Source organism: Ctenopharyngodon idella, chromosome 9 (genome assembly GCF_019924925.1).
Source record: "Ctenopharyngodon idella isolate HZGC_01 chromosome 9, HZGC01, whole genome shotgun sequence".
Classification (NCBI taxonomy): Eukaryota; Metazoa; Chordata; class Actinopteri; order Cypriniformes; family Xenocyprididae; genus Ctenopharyngodon; species Ctenopharyngodon idella.
The window spans coordinates 13,957,827-13,978,445 of NC_067228.1; the positions used below are offsets into that span (position 1 = coordinate 13,957,827).

A 20,619-nucleotide genomic window follows, 5' to 3' on the forward strand; every position below is an offset into this window, starting at 1 on the left:
TGAAGTCAGGATGCCGAGCCTTGGCAGTGAACTTTCATGTTCACTGATGGTCGTGCTGCACTACATTACAGCTGAAGTGCATCTCTTTCCTCTAGAGCTTTTGATGAAACATCCTCTTCATTTCCCTTCTCTATTTTGCTCAAGTGTGAAAGTTGTGAGCTCGCCTCTAGTCTGATAAAAATAACATCCACACAAGCCTGAAGAATCTCGACCATCTGTTGCTGTGATCTCAGTCTTTCTTTCACATTTCTTCCCCTCTTTTTGTCTCTCTTTCTCTCTTTTCTCCTCATCTCTCTTTCTGACTGACAGCAATTCACAATAGAACACGTTTTCAGTTAAATTGTTGATTAATTGGAGCTAATTAGTTTTTATGCTTAACTGTTTTTTATAAAATGAATAGTTCTGCTTTTAGTTGCTGATTGGTTGATACACCAGTGATGCTAGAATTAAGCAAAAATCACACACGCAAAAGCGCTGTACTGATTATCAGCTCACCATGAGACTGTAGTGTGATACTGCTTCTATACAACAGTTAAGTATATAGGAAGTAACTTACATTTCAGATAAAATTTAGACTAACTTGTGGATATAGTTTGCACCATTCACATACTCTAATCTGAAATGCCACAAATACGGTCAAGTGGAGTCAAGCGGAGTGATAAAAATCAACATTCAAAATCAACATTAATACTAATCATTAGTATGTAGCACACATAAATGTTTGTATGTTTGTGTAGACAACAAAATGTACATTATTTACAAATTTACAGCATCTAGAAATTAAACCTTTTATATATAAATATGTACAAATGTTTACACAGAAACACACACACTATATACTCTATATTTTCAAAAGTATTGGGACACCCCTCCAAATCATTAAATTCAGGTGTTCCAATCACTTCCATGGTCACAAATGTATAAAATCAAGCACCTAGGCATGCAGACTGCTTCTACAAACATTTGTGAAAGAATGGGTCGCTCTCAGAAGCTCAGTGAATTCAAGCGTGGTACCGTGATAGGTTTCCACCTGTGCAGTAAGTCCATTCATGAAATTTCCTCACTACTAAATATTCCACAGTCAACTGTTAGTGGTATCATAACAAAGTGGAAGCAATTGGGAACAACAGCAACTCAGCCACGAAGTGGTAGGCCACATCAAATCACAGAGTGGGGTCAGCGCATGCTGTGCACAGAAGTCGCCAACTTTCTGCAGAGTCAGTAGCTACAGACCTCCAAACTTTGTGTGGCCTTCAGATTAGTTCAAGAACAGTGTGTAGAGAGCTTCATGGAATGGGTTTCCATGGCCGAGCAGCTGCATCCAAGCCTTACATCACCAAGTGCAATGCAAAGCGTTGGATGCAGTGGTGTAAAGCATGCCGCCACTGGACTCTAGAGCAGTGGAGATGTGTTCTCTGGAGTGACGAATCACGCTTCTCTGTCTGGCAATCTGATGGACGAGCCTGGGTTTGGCGGTTGCCAGGAGAACGGTACTTGTCTGACTGCATTGTGCCAAGTGTAAAGTTTGGTGAAGGGGGGATTATGGTGTGAGGTTGTTTTTCAGGGGTTGGGCTTGGCCCCTTAGTTCCAGTAAAAGGAACTCTTAATGCTTCAGCATACCAAGACATTTTGGACAATTTCATGCTCCCAACTTTGTGGGAACAGTTTGGGGATGGCCCCTTCCTGTTCCAACATGACTGCGCACCAGTGCACAAAGCAAGGTCCATAAAGACATGGATGAGCAAGTTTGGTGTGGAGGAACTTGACTGGCCTGCACAGAGTCCTGACATCAACCCGCTAGAACACCTTTGGGATGAATTAGAGCAGAGACTGAGAGCCAGGCTTCTCGTCCAACATCAGTGCCTGACCTCACAAATGCACTTCTAGAAGAATTGTCAAAAATTCCCATAAACACACTCCTAAACCTTCTGGAAAGCCTTCCCAGAAGAGTTGAAGCTGTTATAGCTGCAAAGGGTGGGCCAACTCCATATTAAACCCTACGGATTAAGAATGGGATGTGTGTGTATATATATATATATATATATATATATATATATATATATATATATATTACACTTTTACATGTTTTATGTTAAATTATTATGGTTAGTTTTAGGATAATGGGGATGGGTTAGGAACTCTATATCTAATGTACTGTATATAATAGTAACATGTAACTTTACAGGGCTTTTCCTCCAAGGTAGCAAGGCAATAAATCACAAATTTTTCTAAAGTGACACTGTCCAACAACGACACTAGCAGGTAAAGTTACAGCAGGAGTCTGCATCTCTCGTGCTTCCCCTGAGCCCATTGACTTTACACGGACCAGCTAAAGCATGCGGCGAGCTTTGTGAGGGGTAACTGAGAATAAATGGGAAAAGTCACGTGAGAGGAGGCAATCTCCATCGCACTATGATTGGATATGATCGGTTTGGTTGGATATGATTGGTTTGTGCGATAAACCCGCCTCTTGTTTTTGTGCACATTCTCACGAATCGGTCTGAATGATGAAAATGATAGCGTGAATGGGAAGACTAATTACAAAGTAAGTAAACAACTGTAACTTAGATATCACCGTTTTGTCACGTCAAAATCAAACTTTAAGTGGCCCGAAAACATGATGAATGTGGGTTTTTTTTAGTGAGCAATCAGCATGGTGAAATTAAAGGTACATTTCATGTCTGTGACTGTCATGACACCTGCAGTGTTTACAAAGCTTCATGACTGATGAAAATAAGTTGAATATTGAAGAGAACAGCTGAACATCAGTTCACAAATTAGATATATTGTATAAACTGTTACCTTTAGTTCTTATTTTGGAGTAAATGTAAAATGCTTAAAAACACTAACTTGATGAGAGTTACTTGGTTTTAATAAATTATATAGTGTAAAAATACAAAATAAACTTGCATTTGGTCTCTCTTTTTATGTAATGTTTATTTAACCAGAAAAATGAGACAACATTAAATGTAAGAGGGACATCAATTTACATTTGATATATTCAAAAAAGTGTTTAAAAAATGTGAGGACTTTGCCTCCTCATTTTAAAACACCACTGCAGGCCACTGATGTGTATAATGTAATGTTCTAATGTTGTGTATATGCAAATATTTTTATATTTTCAATGCTGTGCCAATATATCCATTTTGTATGCAAATCAGGGTATTAGGCTTCACAAACAGTGAAACATCACAGTGCTGTGCTGTGTGTGTTGTACCTAATGCCCTTTAGCCCATTATTATAAACACAATATTCATCACAACAGTTTGACATACAGCTCTTACGAATGATTATTCCTATGAATGCCATGTTACGTATAAGTCAGAGTGCCATGAAACACAGAAAGCACTGGCATGTAGTCAGTTGTACTTAACAAGAGAGCTCTCTAATGAAGCACTCTCAAAAACACAACTAGGGTTAGTCTAAAAATACACCAGAGCTGAGGTTTATTTCCTGATGTCTTTTCCGGGTTTTTTTTTTTTTTTTTCTCCGTAGTATATTTAGCAGACACTATTGTCCAGAGCCATTTACAGAAAGCTCTCTAGTTTTCAACAGTGAGTATGGTAGTTGTAGTAAGCATAGCTGTAAGAGTGGCCAGTATGATAGCTTCACCTCTTCCAAGCGTGCACACATGCTGTCGGGCGCTGCGAGGAATGCATCTGTCAGCATTAACAGGATCACAGACAGCCTGGAGGAGGATGCAGGAGAAAAGAGAGTGTTTATTTCCTCTATGTTGCCATGCACACAAGCTCCATGACGACGGGAGTGGGTGGCTCGCTAGATGCTGGCCGCAAGACTCTCAGACTGCAGCATCTTCTCTTCTGACATCTACCCTGATCTCTCGTTTTCTGCTCTTTTCTCTCTCTCTCTTATCTCTTCTGTGCCGGCAGTTCTCTTTCTAGCTTTCTTCTTCTCATCTCTGAAAACTGTATTTATGTGTGTGTGTGTGTGTGTGTGTGTGTGTGTGTGTGTGTGTGTGTACATTGAAGGGATGGTTCACCCAAGATTAAGATTCTATCATAATTTACTTATCCTCATGTTGTTCTAAATCATGTAGTTTTTATAAATATTTTGTAGTAGTTTTTATATTTTCCATTTTCATTTTACTTTTAAAGGTTTAGTCGTTGTTTTTGTCATGTTTAGCAGTTTTTTTGTGTGCGTTTTTTGTAATGTCTACATAGTATTTATTAAGTTTTATTTCAGTTTTAGTTAAACTAAAATAAAATATGATTTTTTTAATGAATTTTTCAGTAACACTTTACAATAAGGTTTCATTAGTTAACATGAACTAATAATGAACTGCACTTCTACAGCATTTATTAATCTTTGTTAATGTTAATTTCAACATTTACTAATGCATTATTGTAATCAAAAGTTATATTTGTTAACATTAGTTAATGCACTGTAAAGTAACATGAACAAACAATGAATGGTAACACTTTAGTATAGGGAACACATAAACTATTAACTATGACTTTTTTCCTCAATAAACTCCTAATTTACGGCTTATTGACAGTTAGTAAGGTAGTTGTTAAGTTTAGGTATTGGGTAGGATTAAGAATGTAGAATAAGGTCATGCAGAATAAGGCATTAATATGTGCTTTATAAGTACTAATAAACAGCCAATATTCTGTTAATATGCATGCTAATAAGCAACTAGTTAAAAGACCCTAAAATAAAGTGTTACCGTTAGTTCTTGTTAGTGTCACGTACTGCTGCAGGCAAACAGGCGAGGAAGACAAAGATTCTCAAATACGTAGTTTAATAAATGAACAGACAGGCGAACAGGTAGCAACACATACACATTGACAATACCGGACAAAGAAGTGAACTCAGGCAGGAACTTAAATACACAAAGGAAAATGACGAACAGCTGTGAAGATGATTAGTGTCCGTGGTGACTGATGAGTGGCGGGAACTTAGAACAGAGAAGCACATGTGACGAATGACAACAAAAACAAACAGAACGTGACGGTGACTGTAACAATTAGTTAATACATTAACTAATGTTAACAAATGAGACCTTATTGTAAAGTGTTACCAATGTTTCAGTTAATGGGTAAGTTAAAGGGATAGTTCACCCAAAAATGAAAATTTGATGTTTATCTGCTTACCCCCAGGGCATCCAAGATGTAGGTGACTTTGTTTCTTCGGTAGAACACAAATGATAATTTTTAACTCAGTCGTATAATGCATGTCAATGGGAACTCCATCTATAAGAGTCAAAAAAACATGCACAGACAAATCCAAATTAAACCCTGCGGCTCGTGATGACACATTGATGTCCTAAGACACGAAACGATTGGTTTGTGCAAGAAAACGAACAGTATTTATATCTTTTTTTTACCTCTAATACACCACTATGTCCGACTGCCTTGTGCATCTGGTTGGTGAGGTCTAAAAACGCGCTCTGATGACGGAAGTGATCTCTCGCGTGTATATGTCAATGAGTGCGAGCGATCACTTCCAGCATCAGAGTGCATTCAGACCTTACACACCGGATGCCGTGCGTGCGCTCAAGGCAGTTGGATATAGTGGTGTATTAGGGGTAAAAAAATATATAAATACTGTTCGGTTTTTTGCACAAACCGATCGTTTCGTGTCTTAGGACATCAATGTGTTGTCACGAGCCGCAGGGTTTAATTTGGATTTGTCTGTGCATGTTTTTTTGACTCTTATAGATGGAGTTCCCATTGACATGCATTATACGACTGACAGAACGCAACGGTTGGAGTTAAAAATCATCATTTGTGTTCTACTGAAGAAACAAAGTCACCTACATCTTGGATGCCCTGGGGGTAAGCAGATAAACATTTACAAATTTTCATTTTTGGGTGAAGTATCCCTTTAACTATAATATCACTGGTTTCAAACCTGTAGGAATTTCTTTCTCAAAGCTCATTGCTTCTTGCAAGTCATGTGACCAAACATCATGAAGTTTAAGCTTTGTGTTGTCATATTTGATGTAGTCTCTGGCTGCGTCCGAAATCACATAATCTTTTGAGTAGGTACTTATTTTGAATAAGTAATTACTTCTCTGCCGCTAAAAAAAGTATGTTCTATATAGTATATGAGCGTGAATGTAATCCAGACAAACTACATTCACCATGCTGTCATCATGTGACCTACCAGCTTCAGTTGAAGCACTTCACTGCCATTCACAAATCCTCTCCTGTGGCCTCAAGGGATAGTAAAGTGGCCAGAAGAAGTAGGTCATCTGGGGACTTTTTTCCTACTCTTTAATGAGTACTGTGAATTTAGACATACTTCTTTTGTCACATGCTGTTTTTCGCCTACTATATAGTAAGGAAGTGTGCAATTTCGGATGCAGCCTCTGTATGTGTATTGCTCAATGTTTTGATCTGATTTAAGAGCAAGGCTTGAAGGCTTGATCTGTTTATCATTCAAGTTTGTGTGTCGCTTCAGAGACAGAATATACCACTCGAGTCCTGTAGCTTGACTTTAGCTTTTATGTCCTTGAGACAGTTTTCAAAAATATCTTCTTTTGTTCCACAGAAGAAAGAAAGTCATACAAGTTTGGAGTGACACAAGGGTGAGTGAATATGACAGAGTTTGACAAAAACAGGAACTGTCCCTTTTAAGATGTTAAGAAACTGCAAAAGACATATTCTCAAAAAGACATAAATATAAATAACCAGCTGGTTAATATAGTTTTTCATTCTCATCCACAGTTGCCAAGGTGATTTAGTTGTGACTGCACGCCACAAGCCCAAAGCCAAAAATTATCAGTGTCTGATGAATGACGCAGGGCTGCAGGTCAGGACCGTGGCAGGAGCTCAGTTTTGGGAGAGGATTGCAAAGATCTGCGGGCCGCTGATATGGGAAAACCCCTGTGTAAACACACACACACACACACTTCTAACCCAATCAGCTACACTTTTAAATCTGTCTGAATGCCACCTGTGTTGCTAAGAGCAAGTTTCTGATTGGATGTGGGTGTGCAGAGACAAACCCTGATAATAACATTAGCACAAAGTCACATCTGTCGTGTGGCATTTAACATCCCCCCTCGTTGAATTAGACCCAGCGATCCTGAGCAGATTCACTACTGTGCATCAACTTTAAGTCAATCACACCATTACAAGAGATTCGAAATGCTCCCTGAAGCACAAAAATGCCGTCGCAACGTGTGACAGATGTGTTTTTTTTGCCCAGAATAATTGAAGTAGAACTGAAATCAAGTCTCAATCAAATATTCATTACCGTTACTCACTACTGCTCGGAGACATGTTTTAAACGCACACCCGGGACCCGCCAGTGACAATCAAACTAAGCCAAAGTGTCAAACTCCATTAGGCACTGTGCCACTGGCAAACGAAAACTCTCACATTATGAATATAAATAGCAGAATTAATAAATAATAGCCAAGTTATATCAGTATGTAATTAATCATGCTAAAATATACTTCTCTGAAACTTTAACTATGAAAGCTCCAATAACTCTACTAAAGGTTAACCATTTGAGTTGGTATTCATTCATTTTTTAAGGTCAAAAAGTAGAACATGCAAAGTATAATTGGAAACACAAGTTTAATGCTATTTTTTTAATACAATATTCTTAAAGTGGCCAGAATGGTGCTCTTACAACAAAATTGCAACATATTTTCAAATTATGGTCTCAAATGATCATGTACCGATGATGATAATGATGGTGATTACTTATCATAATTAATAAGCACTGATCTTCATCGTCATCATAATTATCATCTTTTTTTAATGGCTGAAGGAGTTCTCCAGCTCACACTGAGCATTTTACATACTTTTTATGTAAAAAATAACCCACTGCGTGAGTAATAACTTAAAGAATGTGTTTCACATTAACACATTTTAATAATCAAAATACGCTTCATTTGCTTGAATCATTCCAGCACTTCATCTTGATTAGGGTTTTTGAGATAAATGAGATGAAAACATGTAAAGAACAAAATCTACATATTATAACTGACAACTTGGACATAAATTTAGACATTTCATATAAAACATGCAGAGAGCTTATAAAAAAATATCTCAAAATTAGCTGTTAAATATTCACCCCGCACCAGTTTTTTTCCGTGTTATGTGACAGAATTAGAAGTTTTTGCATGTTGTTAACTAATGTAACATCTCACTCTGTTCAACATATGTGTTATGTGCGTGTCTCATGTTTTATTTAGGTGGCCTGTGGACCAAACAGATGTTCTCAAGTCATTTGCATAACGTAAGAACATGCATTCTTTTATAGCATACTCTTGACATCAGTATTTTGGATGAAAATAACGTCATAAGAACTGAGCATACATCATTTAACCAACGATATTAGTCTTATTCAGAATTTAGCACAGAATTGAGATGCTAATAATATGAATTTTTCTTCATCTTAAGTTCACACATCAAGGCAGTCACGGAGGTGAGGGAAGATGCAGGCTGTAAGTTACTCTGTCCTCCCTATCATTGATTTCACTTCTTTTTTCATTTGTCCTCACAGAAGCCATTATTACTTTTATAGCTGTTTTTATGGCCCACCGAAGACTGCTGACCACACCGACAACCATCAGGCTTCTCACATCTCTCTCTGTCTCTCACGATGAATAGATTTAGGCCCCTCTGACTAATAAAATATTAAATGCGGGCATCCGTGTCACTGAGAAATATGCTTAGGAGTGTTTATCCATCTTTTAAACAAACAAAAATACTCCATTTCTCCTTTTCTCTTTCAGCCAACCACTATTACTGTAGTTCCTCAAAACCAAGCAGCTTCCAAGATGAAGCTCTGTGCCACATTTGAAGAGCATTAATGAGCTGGAGATCTCTGTATCGTGTGTTATTAATAGGGCTGCAGCAGGGATCGTCCCGTCCACACTCACTCACTCAGACGCTCTCCATCAGATGAACCGCGTGTCGTTGTTCTGAAACATTCATAAATGCACAATGCCGGAGGCCGCCTCAGCAGAAAGTGATGACAAGCCACGGCGAGAAGTGATGACATGTTACATGTGCCTGCTAGCGACGGCCGCGCAGCCATCAGCTGAGAGCATACTACCCAGAGAGGCATTAATAATCATCTATGAAAGGGAGATTCTTGTGTCTCATTTATACGATTAGCCCTTATAATGTGCCCTTTACTCAAGTTACCTGCTGCTTTACACAAACAAGGTATGAAAAAAGGATTTTTCTTTCCTCTTTCAATAAATAGTCAGTGACAGGAGGTGGCTTTAGGAAATGTTGATCGTAAAGCTCAAGAATCAAACTAATATTTGATCTATTTAGCAGTCTAAATATGGTTCATAATCCTGATTTGTGTTATTTTTAAGCAATAAATATACTAGGGTAACTAGTTTAAATGGTTGAGCTTGAAGAATGCAGTCAACATTGCAATTAAAAAACTGATAAAACGTAAGGAGATTATTTACTTAATTTACTTACGTAATGTGATTACTTACATCGCTACGCTTATGCTGTATGCTGAAAAGGGTCCAAATGATGTGGTATCACAATTTTAAGACATTATAACAAATCACTGCTTGAATTGGGGGATAGAGACATTGAGACAAAAATTAGTTTATTAATGTAATAGATTTCACATCAAAAAACATGGGAATTGTTTCTCTAATGCTTTAAAAAACTGTAAAAAGATCAAGCTGTTAGTACTTGAGCTTTTTACATGGAATTAATTTGACATATTCAAAGGTGTTAAAGCAGGATTTCACAGGTCTCAATATTCTTTTTTTGTCTCTAACTCTGAGTTTATTTCTCTCTCTCTCATTCTCTTTGTCTCTTTCTATGCGTGTACGTGTAAGAAATCGAATTTCAAATCCTCTTTGTTATACCGGCGCTCCATAAAAGCTGTCTTGATTAAACCCTCTGTAAAGAATGTACTGCTTTCTCTATAACAGCACATTTGTTGCGTAATGTTGATTAACACAGAAAATAATTTCAACTTGTGTGTGTGTGTGTGTGTGTGTGTGTGCGTGTTTTTGTGATTTATGAGGACACAAAATTTGTATAATGACATGGGTATTACACTGGTATTACGAAGTAAACATGAAATATGCGGACATTTCATGAGTCCTCATATTTAAAATGGCTTTAAAAAAATACTAAACAATGTTTTATGTAAAAATGCAGAATGTTTTCTGTGATGGGTAGGTTTAGGGGCAGGGGGAGTGTAGGGGGATAGAATGTACAGTATAAAAACCATTACATCTATGGAATGTCCTCACTTTGATAGCAAAACAAACCTGTGTGTGTGTGTGTGTGTGTGTGTGTGTGTGTGTGTGTGTGTGTGTGTGTGTGTGTGTGTGTGTGATGATAGGTCATCATGTAGTCTGTATATCAAAGCAGAAAGACTGATCCATGTACAGGCGATTATTATTTTCTGTGCTAATCACCATTATACCACAAATGCTAAAGATAATGTTTGATTTATATAGAACATGAAACATTCCTTTAATTAGACTGGGGTTTCTATGGTGCTTACTTGATGAGAAAGTCTTTGGTTTTACATGCATGCATACACATCATACCCAAGTTACAATTGATAATTTTCTCATCATATAATTATGCACAGCAGCACAAGGAAAGGCTGATTTGGGTCAATGTCCTGTGCAAATCCTGAACCTGTCTGATCTGAAACGTTGTCATGGGAACACAAGGATCTGTGATCACAGTTTCTTGCTGAAAACTCCATAGAGAGAGAGAGAGAGAGAGAGAGAGAGAGAGAGAGAGAGAGAGAGAGAGATTGTCTCACAAATGTCCCGTTCACATGAAGGGTATGTTTAACCTTTAATGTTTTTCTTGTCTGAGATTCCTTACAATCCATAGAGAAAGAATTATTGATGTAAATAAATTACTTTGGGGTGGAATTTCTCTCATATCTCATAACATAAATAATGCTGCCCATGTCTAAATGTATGAAAAGTAGGTTATATCAAAATTGGTGAACTTCTTGTTTGTTTTTAAAACTCACCCAAAATTGAAGCTGGTCATGTCATTCTAAACCTGTGGCCAGTTGCATAAACTGCTTAGACTAGTATTAAAAGTTAGTCATCAACCTTTTTTTCTTTAAGACTGGTCATAACTGCCTTTTAAAGGCAGTTACATAAAAAGGTAGATCGGTCTAATTTGAATTGGAGAAGACGGATAACCCAACTGCATGTTGGTCAAACTAGTTCTTAAGACACAGTCTTTACATATACCGTATAGTAGCTAATAAATATTATGCAACTGTACCCTGTATTTCTTTCTTCCTTGCGACAAAAACATGGCAGGTGTAAATATTGGGAACATGAATGAGATTCAAGTTACATGAGTGTAAATAAATAATGACATGAAGTGGTGAGTGAGTAAATGGTGACAGAAATAATGTATCTGCACTAGAAATCAGAGCAGTTAGTCACAAAAAAATGCAATTAAACCTTGTTTGGGTAAATATTTTTGGAGTAATTTGATTTAGAGACTAATAATTATGAGCTCAGCAGCCACGCCTCCCCCCACGCCACACGGGAATCATGGGAAAAGAATGTCGAGGGCTCTCTGTTCCCAATGCTGATCATATCAAGGCACAGGAAATGGCATTCTGGGTAAAAGCCAATGCCAGGGGGACAGAGGGGGACAGTGTGTTTGTGTGTGTGGTGCTGTGAGTCAGTGGCACCAGACAGTGATGTTGTTTTGGGACAGATACCGCCGAACAAGAGGTGATTTGACGAGGTGACGTCTCGAGAGAGATTAATGGATAGGGCAGCAACACAAAATGCCTTGGACTCGTCTGTGTGTGTTTGGCTAGCCTTGAGTCATTTTCCACACAGGACCTGAACGCCTTTCCTTCGCATTTTTTGCTCTTGGAAGGCGCTTTCACACAATAAAGATCCCAACATTTTTCATATATAGAGTTAAGGACCATATGTGTGTGAGCAGGGGACTGTAACTTGCAACACAACTTTATGTTAAGCTGCTTTAATTTTCACCTCATCACACACGAGCTAAATTTAAAGAAAGTACAGATGGCAGAAGCAGAGCGCAGCTGTATTCCTTTGTTTCTGATCTCTTCAATCTAACTTTATTTGCTGCTCAATTTGTGGCACTAGATTCATATTCTGCTTTCAATTTACTATTCACACCTGCCCCGTTCCTCACCAGCCACACTTTGATTTTTATGGATATACTTTAATATACAGTAACAATTGCTGTTGTATATCCATTGTTTAAAATACAGCACATGGAATTTATAAGATAATTATTCTGTATTCAGTCCAAGCAGGTCTAATACCTGGAGAAGAGATCTGTTAGCCCTTAGCAATGGTGGCTGACAGACTCAGGACTGTCCTAAAGCATTTGCTTTGAAATCGGCCGTTACACCTCGATGTGTGCATTATTTTCTAAGAATTCAACGACCCGGAGTCAATTATTCCACTTATACTATGGTTACCACACCTCAAGATACTGTTCCAATGTTGTATTTTAAGACATTTGACAGGTTTTTGTCCTTAAAATACTCTTGTGTGTGGGACTAATTTCTTACGCATCTCATCCCAAGCCTCTGTTGCTAATTCCAAAACGTCATTTCAGAACTAGTAACGAAGGCTTGAGCCTTGATAGCAGAATAATACCGTTAATACAGTTATTATAGAGAGAGAGAGAGAGAAAGAGAGAGAGAGAATAAGCAGCAAATGTGAACTAGCCTACCTGATCTGTGTGTCTCTAACGGCAGCAGTGTCTTTACTAATAGCGAAACTATAAGTTTATCTCAAGAACCGCACAGTTATAACCTCGCTGGTGAGTCATGTATCTTAAAAGAATAGTTCACTTTCAAATAAAAATGTCCTGATAATTTACTCACCCCCATGCCATGTCATCCAAGATGTCCATGTCCTTCTTTCTTCAGTCGAAAAGAAATTAAAGTTTTTAATGAAAACATTCCAGGATTTTTCTCCTTATAGTGGACTTTAATGGTCTCCAAACGGTTGAAGGTCAAAATTATAGTTTTAGTGCAGCTTCAAAGGGCTTTAAACGATACCAGACGAGGATTAAGGGTCTTATCTAGCAAAAATATTGGTCATTTTCGAAAAAAAAATCAAAATGTATATGCTTTATAGGCACAAATGATCCCATCACAAGTGCTTCCACCAGAACACGATTCCGTATTCCGATTCCGTATTCTTCAAAAAGCTTACGCTAAATATCCTACGCCTTCCCTATTTAACTTACGGAAAAACGGAACAGGCGCAGAGTCAGTTCAATCCTGGAATGTTTTCATCAAAAACCTTAATTTCTTTTCGACTGAAGAAAGAAAGACATGAACATCTTGGATGACATGGGGGTGAGTAAATTATCAGGAACATTTTATTTGAAAGTGAACTAATCCTTTAAGTTGCTAAACTATTTTACTGAATAATTCATCAGAGCAGCACTGACCAAACGTTTCTGTGCGAGTGTGTGTCCGTACTATACAGTAACGTTACGTTTGTACGTTTGAAAGAGAGAGAGACAGAGAGAGCGAGAAAGTATGAGCTTACAGGACACAATAAACCGTATTTTGTGGCAAAAACCATGACAATAATTTGTCATTTTCATCCTATTGTTTACTATATTTTTTTGCTTGGTCTGTGTCGTTATGGGCTTCGGTTCTTTTGTGGTTGTAGTAGGCACTAAGACCTATTGAAATAACTGAAATCTTTTGGCGAAGTGATATGGAACTGCAATGCGGTCATGACCTGCTAGAACTACTTTAGCTGTGTGTTTCCCTGAAAATAATAGACTCTTTTCACATGACATCACACAATTTCAGTTTGGACTCGAAGCAGTGGATCCTCACTTCCATCAGCATAGTGGAATACTAGTGCCGCTCGGATGAAGTGCACCTAATAGTTCGGCGAGATTTGCTGCTTGAAGTCGGAGGAGGAGTTGAATACGGTAGTAGTAACAGTAGTACTACTGCCCATAGTAACTTGCAAACTTTGCTGTCTTTATTGCAGATGAAGCTGTTTATATGTATTTGTCAGTATTTGTGAAATAAACTCACATTTCCGACATTTACGTGCAGAAAAAAAACTTTTCATTCAGTGCTTACAAATTATACAGTCTTAATATGTTGCACCAGTTAAGTTTAAACTGGTATGATGCAAAATTATCTAAAATCTTCACACTATTAATTCTTCTGAGTATTATATGTGGATGTGCTACTTTCATGTGTCCATTACTCGTAAATAAATCTCACAAGAACAGTACCGTTATCATAGCCTACCAATTTCTAAAAATAAAGATTTGTTTTTAAAGACAATATTCTTGTTATTCCAAATAGGCTAACAGATTTGTGTGTACACACAATCATTGTGATAAAACTCTGACAGCAATTCAAGGACACACCATTGCTAAAGTTTCTGCTCGTGGAAACCCTAAGCAAGGCAGTTAAAGAAAGGAAATAATAAATAACGTTACCAGAAGAACCCGACTGTGTAAATTCTTGACATAAACAGTTCGCATTTAAAGTTATTAAAGCATTTTCCTGAGAAGTTGCCGGCGCGAAGATAATACGGAACTAGAGATCCACTGCTTTGCAGATAGGTGGAAGTTAACTGACGTCATTGTGAAAAGGGCCTATTGCACACCTTAGAACGTTGGTCAACCAATCAGATTCGAGCATTCAACAGCCCCGTAGTATATATATATATATATATATATATATATATAAAATATGCTTAAATATACTATTAATTTTATTTCATGATTATTTACATATTAAATTTCAGTAAAAATGTATATAGTTGACAGTTACATGATGCAAAATAAGTGTTAAACATTGATAGCAATAAACTCAAATGTACAGCTTTTCAACACCACTTCTGTTTATAAATCTGGAGATGCAGTAAACCTGCTGATTGGCAAATGGTACCAGATTGCACACAGTCCCATATACAGCTTATTTTGAATGGTTGTCGATTAAAAAAAATGGCTTATTAGGTCCAGATGATGCTAGCCAGCCAAACCATGGATGAAATCAGCAGTATCCATCTGTGTCAAAAGTTGCATGTTAAACTTAGATGCACAATCAGATCTGCAGCGTCTTACGATGATGCACACTAATCTAATCCTAGGGTGACATTTTCTGCTGCTTACATAGAGTCTGATTCATATCTTACAGCTTTGGCATTCTGTCCAAAACTAAAATCAATAGGAACCCTGAAGAGCCCATGAGATTAGAGAGAAGGAAACATATTCACATTAAACACACTCTCAAGATAGACATAAAATTTTCAGACCGATGCAGATAAAAGACAATTGTCAGAAACACATCAAATTTAAGGGCAAAGTGAGATAAAGACTTCGAATCTTGAGGAGATGAATGGATACAATGGACAGAAATGGAAGTATATGAGCCCTATTGTGTCAGAAATCACAGCAGGCCTCGTCCTCTAGGAAGTGAGAGCTAGGTTAGCAGTACAACATGCTAATTAACATACACGCACATGCTTTGATATTGTACTGTGGCGTCCCAGTTTAATGGTGTAAATAGTTCTAATTGGCAGTTTTTGTCTCTTTTTCTTGTAGAAGCATAGTACATTTAATGGGGTGCTGCTGTGAATTTGTTTAGAGTAAGCTAGTTCTGTGTTTACCTCAGAAAATCTTCCCCCGTGACATTACAATACTATATCACTGATTACCATATTAATTTACCACGGTATTAATATAGTACTCCAACAGTGTCACAAACTTGACTACATTTTTCAGTAGGATGAATAGTATCAGCTGCTTTACAAACAGTGTAGTATTAGCATGTGCATAGCTAAACTGTACACAACAAAAATCTGCAACTCTCATGGCAAATCATATATGCATTCATTCAGACAATTCTTGTAAATGAACAGATTGAAAAAGATTCCTAAATGGCATTTTAACTATTTTTAATAGTGGAGTACCTTGTTTATTTTATCACTATGTCGTTGACTCCTTTGAATTATTATAGTTTTTAGTATTTATCTGTTTGAGTTTAATGTATCACCCTATTTCGGATTGTTTTTTCATTCAAAAAAAACACCTCGTTCAGGAGCGATTATTTTGGTGCGGGTCCAAGCACGATTGCTGTGTTCACATATGCCTAAACGAACCAAACCAAGGGAGAAAACGCACCTGGTTCCGAAACAAACGCTCAGGTGTGAAAGCACCCTAAAAGTACTTATTATTATGTTTTCACTTTTGTACCTTAGTGTACAACCCCAGTGATAAACACCATACCTTTTTTTCTGACAGTGTAGGCTCCAAAAGTGATGACATTGAACAGTAAATTAAAACTGTTAAAATACGTAACCTCTGTCTCAGCTAATCAGTAATCTGGCAATTACTTCCTGTGACATTAGTGAGCTTGAACTTCAGGCCTCCACAGCCCAGGATCACTCGATGTTTTTTGACATAACACACAGTTATATACAAAACCGCTTGTGTTGGATGGCCGAGATGTGCTTCTACACCGAGCGATGCTCTGTATGCTCACGAGTTATACAAATATACTCATGTTTCAACACATCTGTACATACAGCACACAGATAAATATGTCCAACATAAAGACATAGACGCAGTCTGAAAATAAACGTGAGAGGATGAGGAGGAGTGAGTATATAGAGAGAGAGAGACAGATGAGCTGATGGGGCAGATCTCAGAGAACTGTGTGAGCTGTTTATTATTGCAGGCTTCTAAAACAATCCCATCCTGCCAGGAATGCACCCCGCCGGAATTTAGGCAGCGTCTGGATTGCTGGACAGCGCTCATACATACAAACATGCACTCAGAAAAAGACACAATTGAATAAGAAAAAAGGCAATTTCTTGTCCATGTGTGCCTGTGCTTTTAACACCGAAATATTGTGTCCAAACATGACTGTGTCCTCAATATGAATAGGATTTTTTTCATTGTCCAGCATGTCAAAATTCCCTCAACCAGGTCCACATCTTGACAACAAACAATTTTTGCTTCAGTTTTACACTAGTATTTTCAGTCCTGTCACATTCCTTTGGGTCTATATTAGTGTGCCTGTTTAAAGTTTCAGCTTTATAAAACCTCTAGGACTTTAACCAAAATTGGACCTTAAATTGCAGTGTTGCATGTGCCAAAAGTATGCTGTACAGATCTGAGGCTGTAAAACTGTAGCAGGCCAGTGCGGTTTGAACACTCATTTTGTTTGCTTTTAATATCAGGTACAGAATTTAAGCTTAAGGGAACAGTTTGTCTCTGTTTGAGCATATTGACCCTTTTTTTTAAACAGGAGAATATTGATTTAGGTAAACATAAATTCATGTGTACTTTTTTTTTGTTTGTTTTTTTGAAGGTTGTGAAGAAGAATTGTCATTTAGCAGATAAAAGCAGATATTCTTTGCATTCATTCAGTTTTGTATTCTTCTTTTTTGTTTCTTTTTTCTTTTCAGCACAGTCCACTTCACTGTAGATTCAGCATAACATTTTCTGAATGTTAAAGGGTTAGTTCACCCAAAAATGAAAATTCTGTCATTAATTAGTCACCCTCATGTCGTTCCACACCCGTAAGACCTTCGTTCATCTTCGGAACACAAATTAAGATATTTTTGATAAAATCCGATGGCTCAATGAGGCCTGCATTGCCAGCAAGATAATTAACACTTTCAATGCCCAGAAAGCTACTAAAGATATATTTAAAACAGTTTGTGTGACTACAGTGGTTCAACCTTATTTTTATGAAGCGACGAGAATACTTTTTGTGCACCAAAAAACAAAATAACTTTATTCAACAATATCTAGTGATGGGCGATTTCAAAACACTGCTTCATGAAGCTTTGAAGCTTTATGAATCTTTTGTTCCGAATCAGTTGTTCGGAGCGTGTATCAAACTGCCAATGTCACGCCCCCCAGTGGTGAACCATTGAAATCTCAAAACACTTATGATGTAACGAAGCCTTGTTTACTGAAATCACATGACTTTGGCAGTTTGATAGTGCTCCGAACCACTGATTCAAAACAAAAAATTTGAAGCTTCATGAAGCAGTGTTTTGAAATCGCCCATCACTAGATATTGTTAAATAAAGTCATTATTTAGTTTTTTATTTAGCACAAAAAGAATTCTTGTCACTTCATAACATTAAGGTTGAACCACTGTAGTCACATGAACTGTTTTAAATATGTCTTTAGTAGCTATCTGGGCATCTGAAAGTGTTAATTGTCTTGGTGGCAATGGAGGCCTCACTGAGCCATCGAATTTTATCAAAAATATCTTAATTTGTGTTCTGAAGATGAATGGGTGTGGAACGACATGAGTTAGTAATTGACAGAATTTTAATTTTTGAATCCTTTAAAATGCATTAAACTAACCCTTTAATGCAATAGCAAACACAAATGACAATTATTTGACAGCATTTATTAATCTAGGATGATTTTTGTTGGTTTAGTTATTTTTTATGTAACCTTACTGTAAACTGTTACTGGATGCAGTTTGAGTTGTTGCCCTAAAACATGCTTTTTGCAATTGAGTTTTGAGCTGAATTCCTGCATTTGCTTTTGACTTTGCCAAAGTGTTCATTTCCAGTACTGTAAACTCTATAGTTTGCCTTTTATTTATTAATTCTTTTCCATCTATTTTTTTGGGTTGTGGGAGAGCTTAGCGCAGTGAAATGTGTTATTGGCAGTCAGTATTAATGGATGTGGATTAAAGGGCTCTAATTCTCATAACCCTGCTCCTAATGGATTGGAGCGGTGGGTTCGGCCATTAAACTCTCTGACGAGACTTTTACTGCCGCTCTCAAACTCTCAACCCCTGAGTTCCCTCATCGGCAAGGTTATACCTGTATTATCCCTGCCAACACTCACTGGTGAGAACGTTCTGCAAAACACACACTTGATGTCCCAAGGGCTCCACATTGACTTAAAGGAGCACTAAGTCATTTTTGTTTGTTTTGCTGGCTCATACAATTAACAGTGATCTTGAACTATACTGACCTTGTCGTTGTGGACACAGCATTGGTTACTGATACAGAAATACCCTATTGGCCATATCTTAAATCCATATGTCATGGGTTACATATACAACATTTTTATATCTTCTCCTGTTTTGTTGGAAGCCACGTGCCAATATTATATCTCAGTTACCTCTAACTATTATGAACAAATGGTAAACCTGGCTACATCTTTTTCAAGTCGCTTGTGCGTAATAATTTGTTCTTTTATTATTGTTCTGGGTAAATCTTGTTTAGTGTATGGGTAAGAGTTTTATATACTTTTTCATATGTATCTTTCTTAGTAAGCCTTTTGTTGTCATGTAGCTCTGAATGAATTTGATTTTGTTGCAGAGTCTATGCTAGAAAGAGAGAAGAATGAGTTCTTCTTCTTCTGGTTTGTATTACTACAGTGTAATTTTCAGGAAGAAAAATTATTTGTTTGTGAAATATATTTTTGAAAAAAAGTATGATATGTTGGACATAACTGCAAGATACCTTACAATATATGGTGAACAACTGTAAATAGTTTGCATTTTATGTAATTTTACTGTGTAAAAAAAGCATACATTTAAATGTGTGCTTTTTGGTAGTAAAAACTATTAATTACCATATAATTTACAGTCAAAAACAGTAAAAGGATATTTATAGAAGTCCCTGCGTGACATATCACATATGATTATATTTATTTTAATAGTTTTGTTTGTTCTTATGTTGCTGTTTTTTTGGTTTTTTACCATAAATGTAACAAGATATTTTTACAATGTGCTATTAATGTTTTTAAAATACAGAAAATGTCTCATGAGAATCACCATTGTGAATAATGAGGAATTACAAATAAATTAATAGACCCTCAAAAATAAAACAAGTAGACACATTGGAGCTATGAGAATTTGGGAGAAATGTGTGTTTTTATGGTTGTTTGATTTTGGGGTGAAATGTGACCTGGGCATGTTTTAGTGAGATTCACCCCACACAGATCAAACTGAAGCCTGTTTCCTTTGTATCCTTCTTTGAAGAGGCTCATTTTTGGCCAGACGCTGGGACCAGGTCAAAGGTACACACAGCAGTCATGCAAAAACTGAGTGAGAAAAAAAGACACAACATCAAACCAATTCAGAAAGGTCCAGCAGCACAACACCAGCTCTGAGCATTCTTATCCTGTTAGCTCAACCTGGGCCTGCTGTCAGACAGAAAGAAAATCTAAAGTAAATGAGAGAGCTTTCCTTTCCTTTTAGCTAGAGCGATGATTTTGACAAACAGACCTTGGAATAGGCGTCTGAAGCCCCGGGTCAAATATGTTCATTGTGTGTAAAGTCTAGTGGTGCCTCTGAAGACTTTAGTGGGTAATTCCACCACTCAGAGTTGTCAAAATATTCTCCTCCTTTCTATTCTGTCTTCTTTTTCTACTCTGTCTTCAGTTCAGTCAGGCCACAGACATGCTTCAGCTCATTTATTTCACTGAGCTGCACTTTAATCATTTTGTACTTTGGTACTGTATATATAGTCTCACCGTACCATGGTATCACCACAGTACTTTTATTTAAGTTGAATTCAATGTATTAACAGTGAATAAATCACTGGATGTGTGTGTTTTTCAAAGTAAATTACAGTCAGCGAGAGCAGCAGTACAACAAACAAATCATTTTGAACCTTCTCTCTCTGACCTTTCA

At 37.2% G+C, this 20,619-nt stretch overlaps 2 long non-coding RNA genes across 3 annotated transcripts in view; both read left to right on the forward strand.

The window, feature by feature from the left end:
• LOC127519331 (uncharacterized) overlaps positions 1-7,341 on the forward strand; it is a 126,828-nt gene extending 119,487 nt beyond the window's left edge. Inside the window, exons 3-4 of the long non-coding RNA XR_007931785.1 lie at positions 6,517-6,553; positions 6,693-7,341. This is a non-coding gene — a long non-coding RNA (uncharacterized LOC127519331). The remainder of the gene's footprint in view (positions 1-6,516; positions 6,554-6,692) is intronic.
• Positions 7,342-7,795: 454 nt separating this feature from the next.
• Positions 7,796-9,524, forward strand: LOC127519225 (uncharacterized). 2 transcript variants are annotated; one of them, XR_007931749.1, is made up of 3 exons: positions 7,796-8,217; positions 8,382-8,425; positions 8,717-9,524. It is a non-coding gene; the product is annotated as an uncharacterized LOC127519225 (long non-coding RNA). The 2 variants fall into 2 exon arrangements; XR_007931750.1 differs by lacking the exon at positions 8,717-9,524 and adding an exon at positions 8,506-8,651.
• Positions 9,525-20,619: the final 11,095 nt, after the last annotated feature.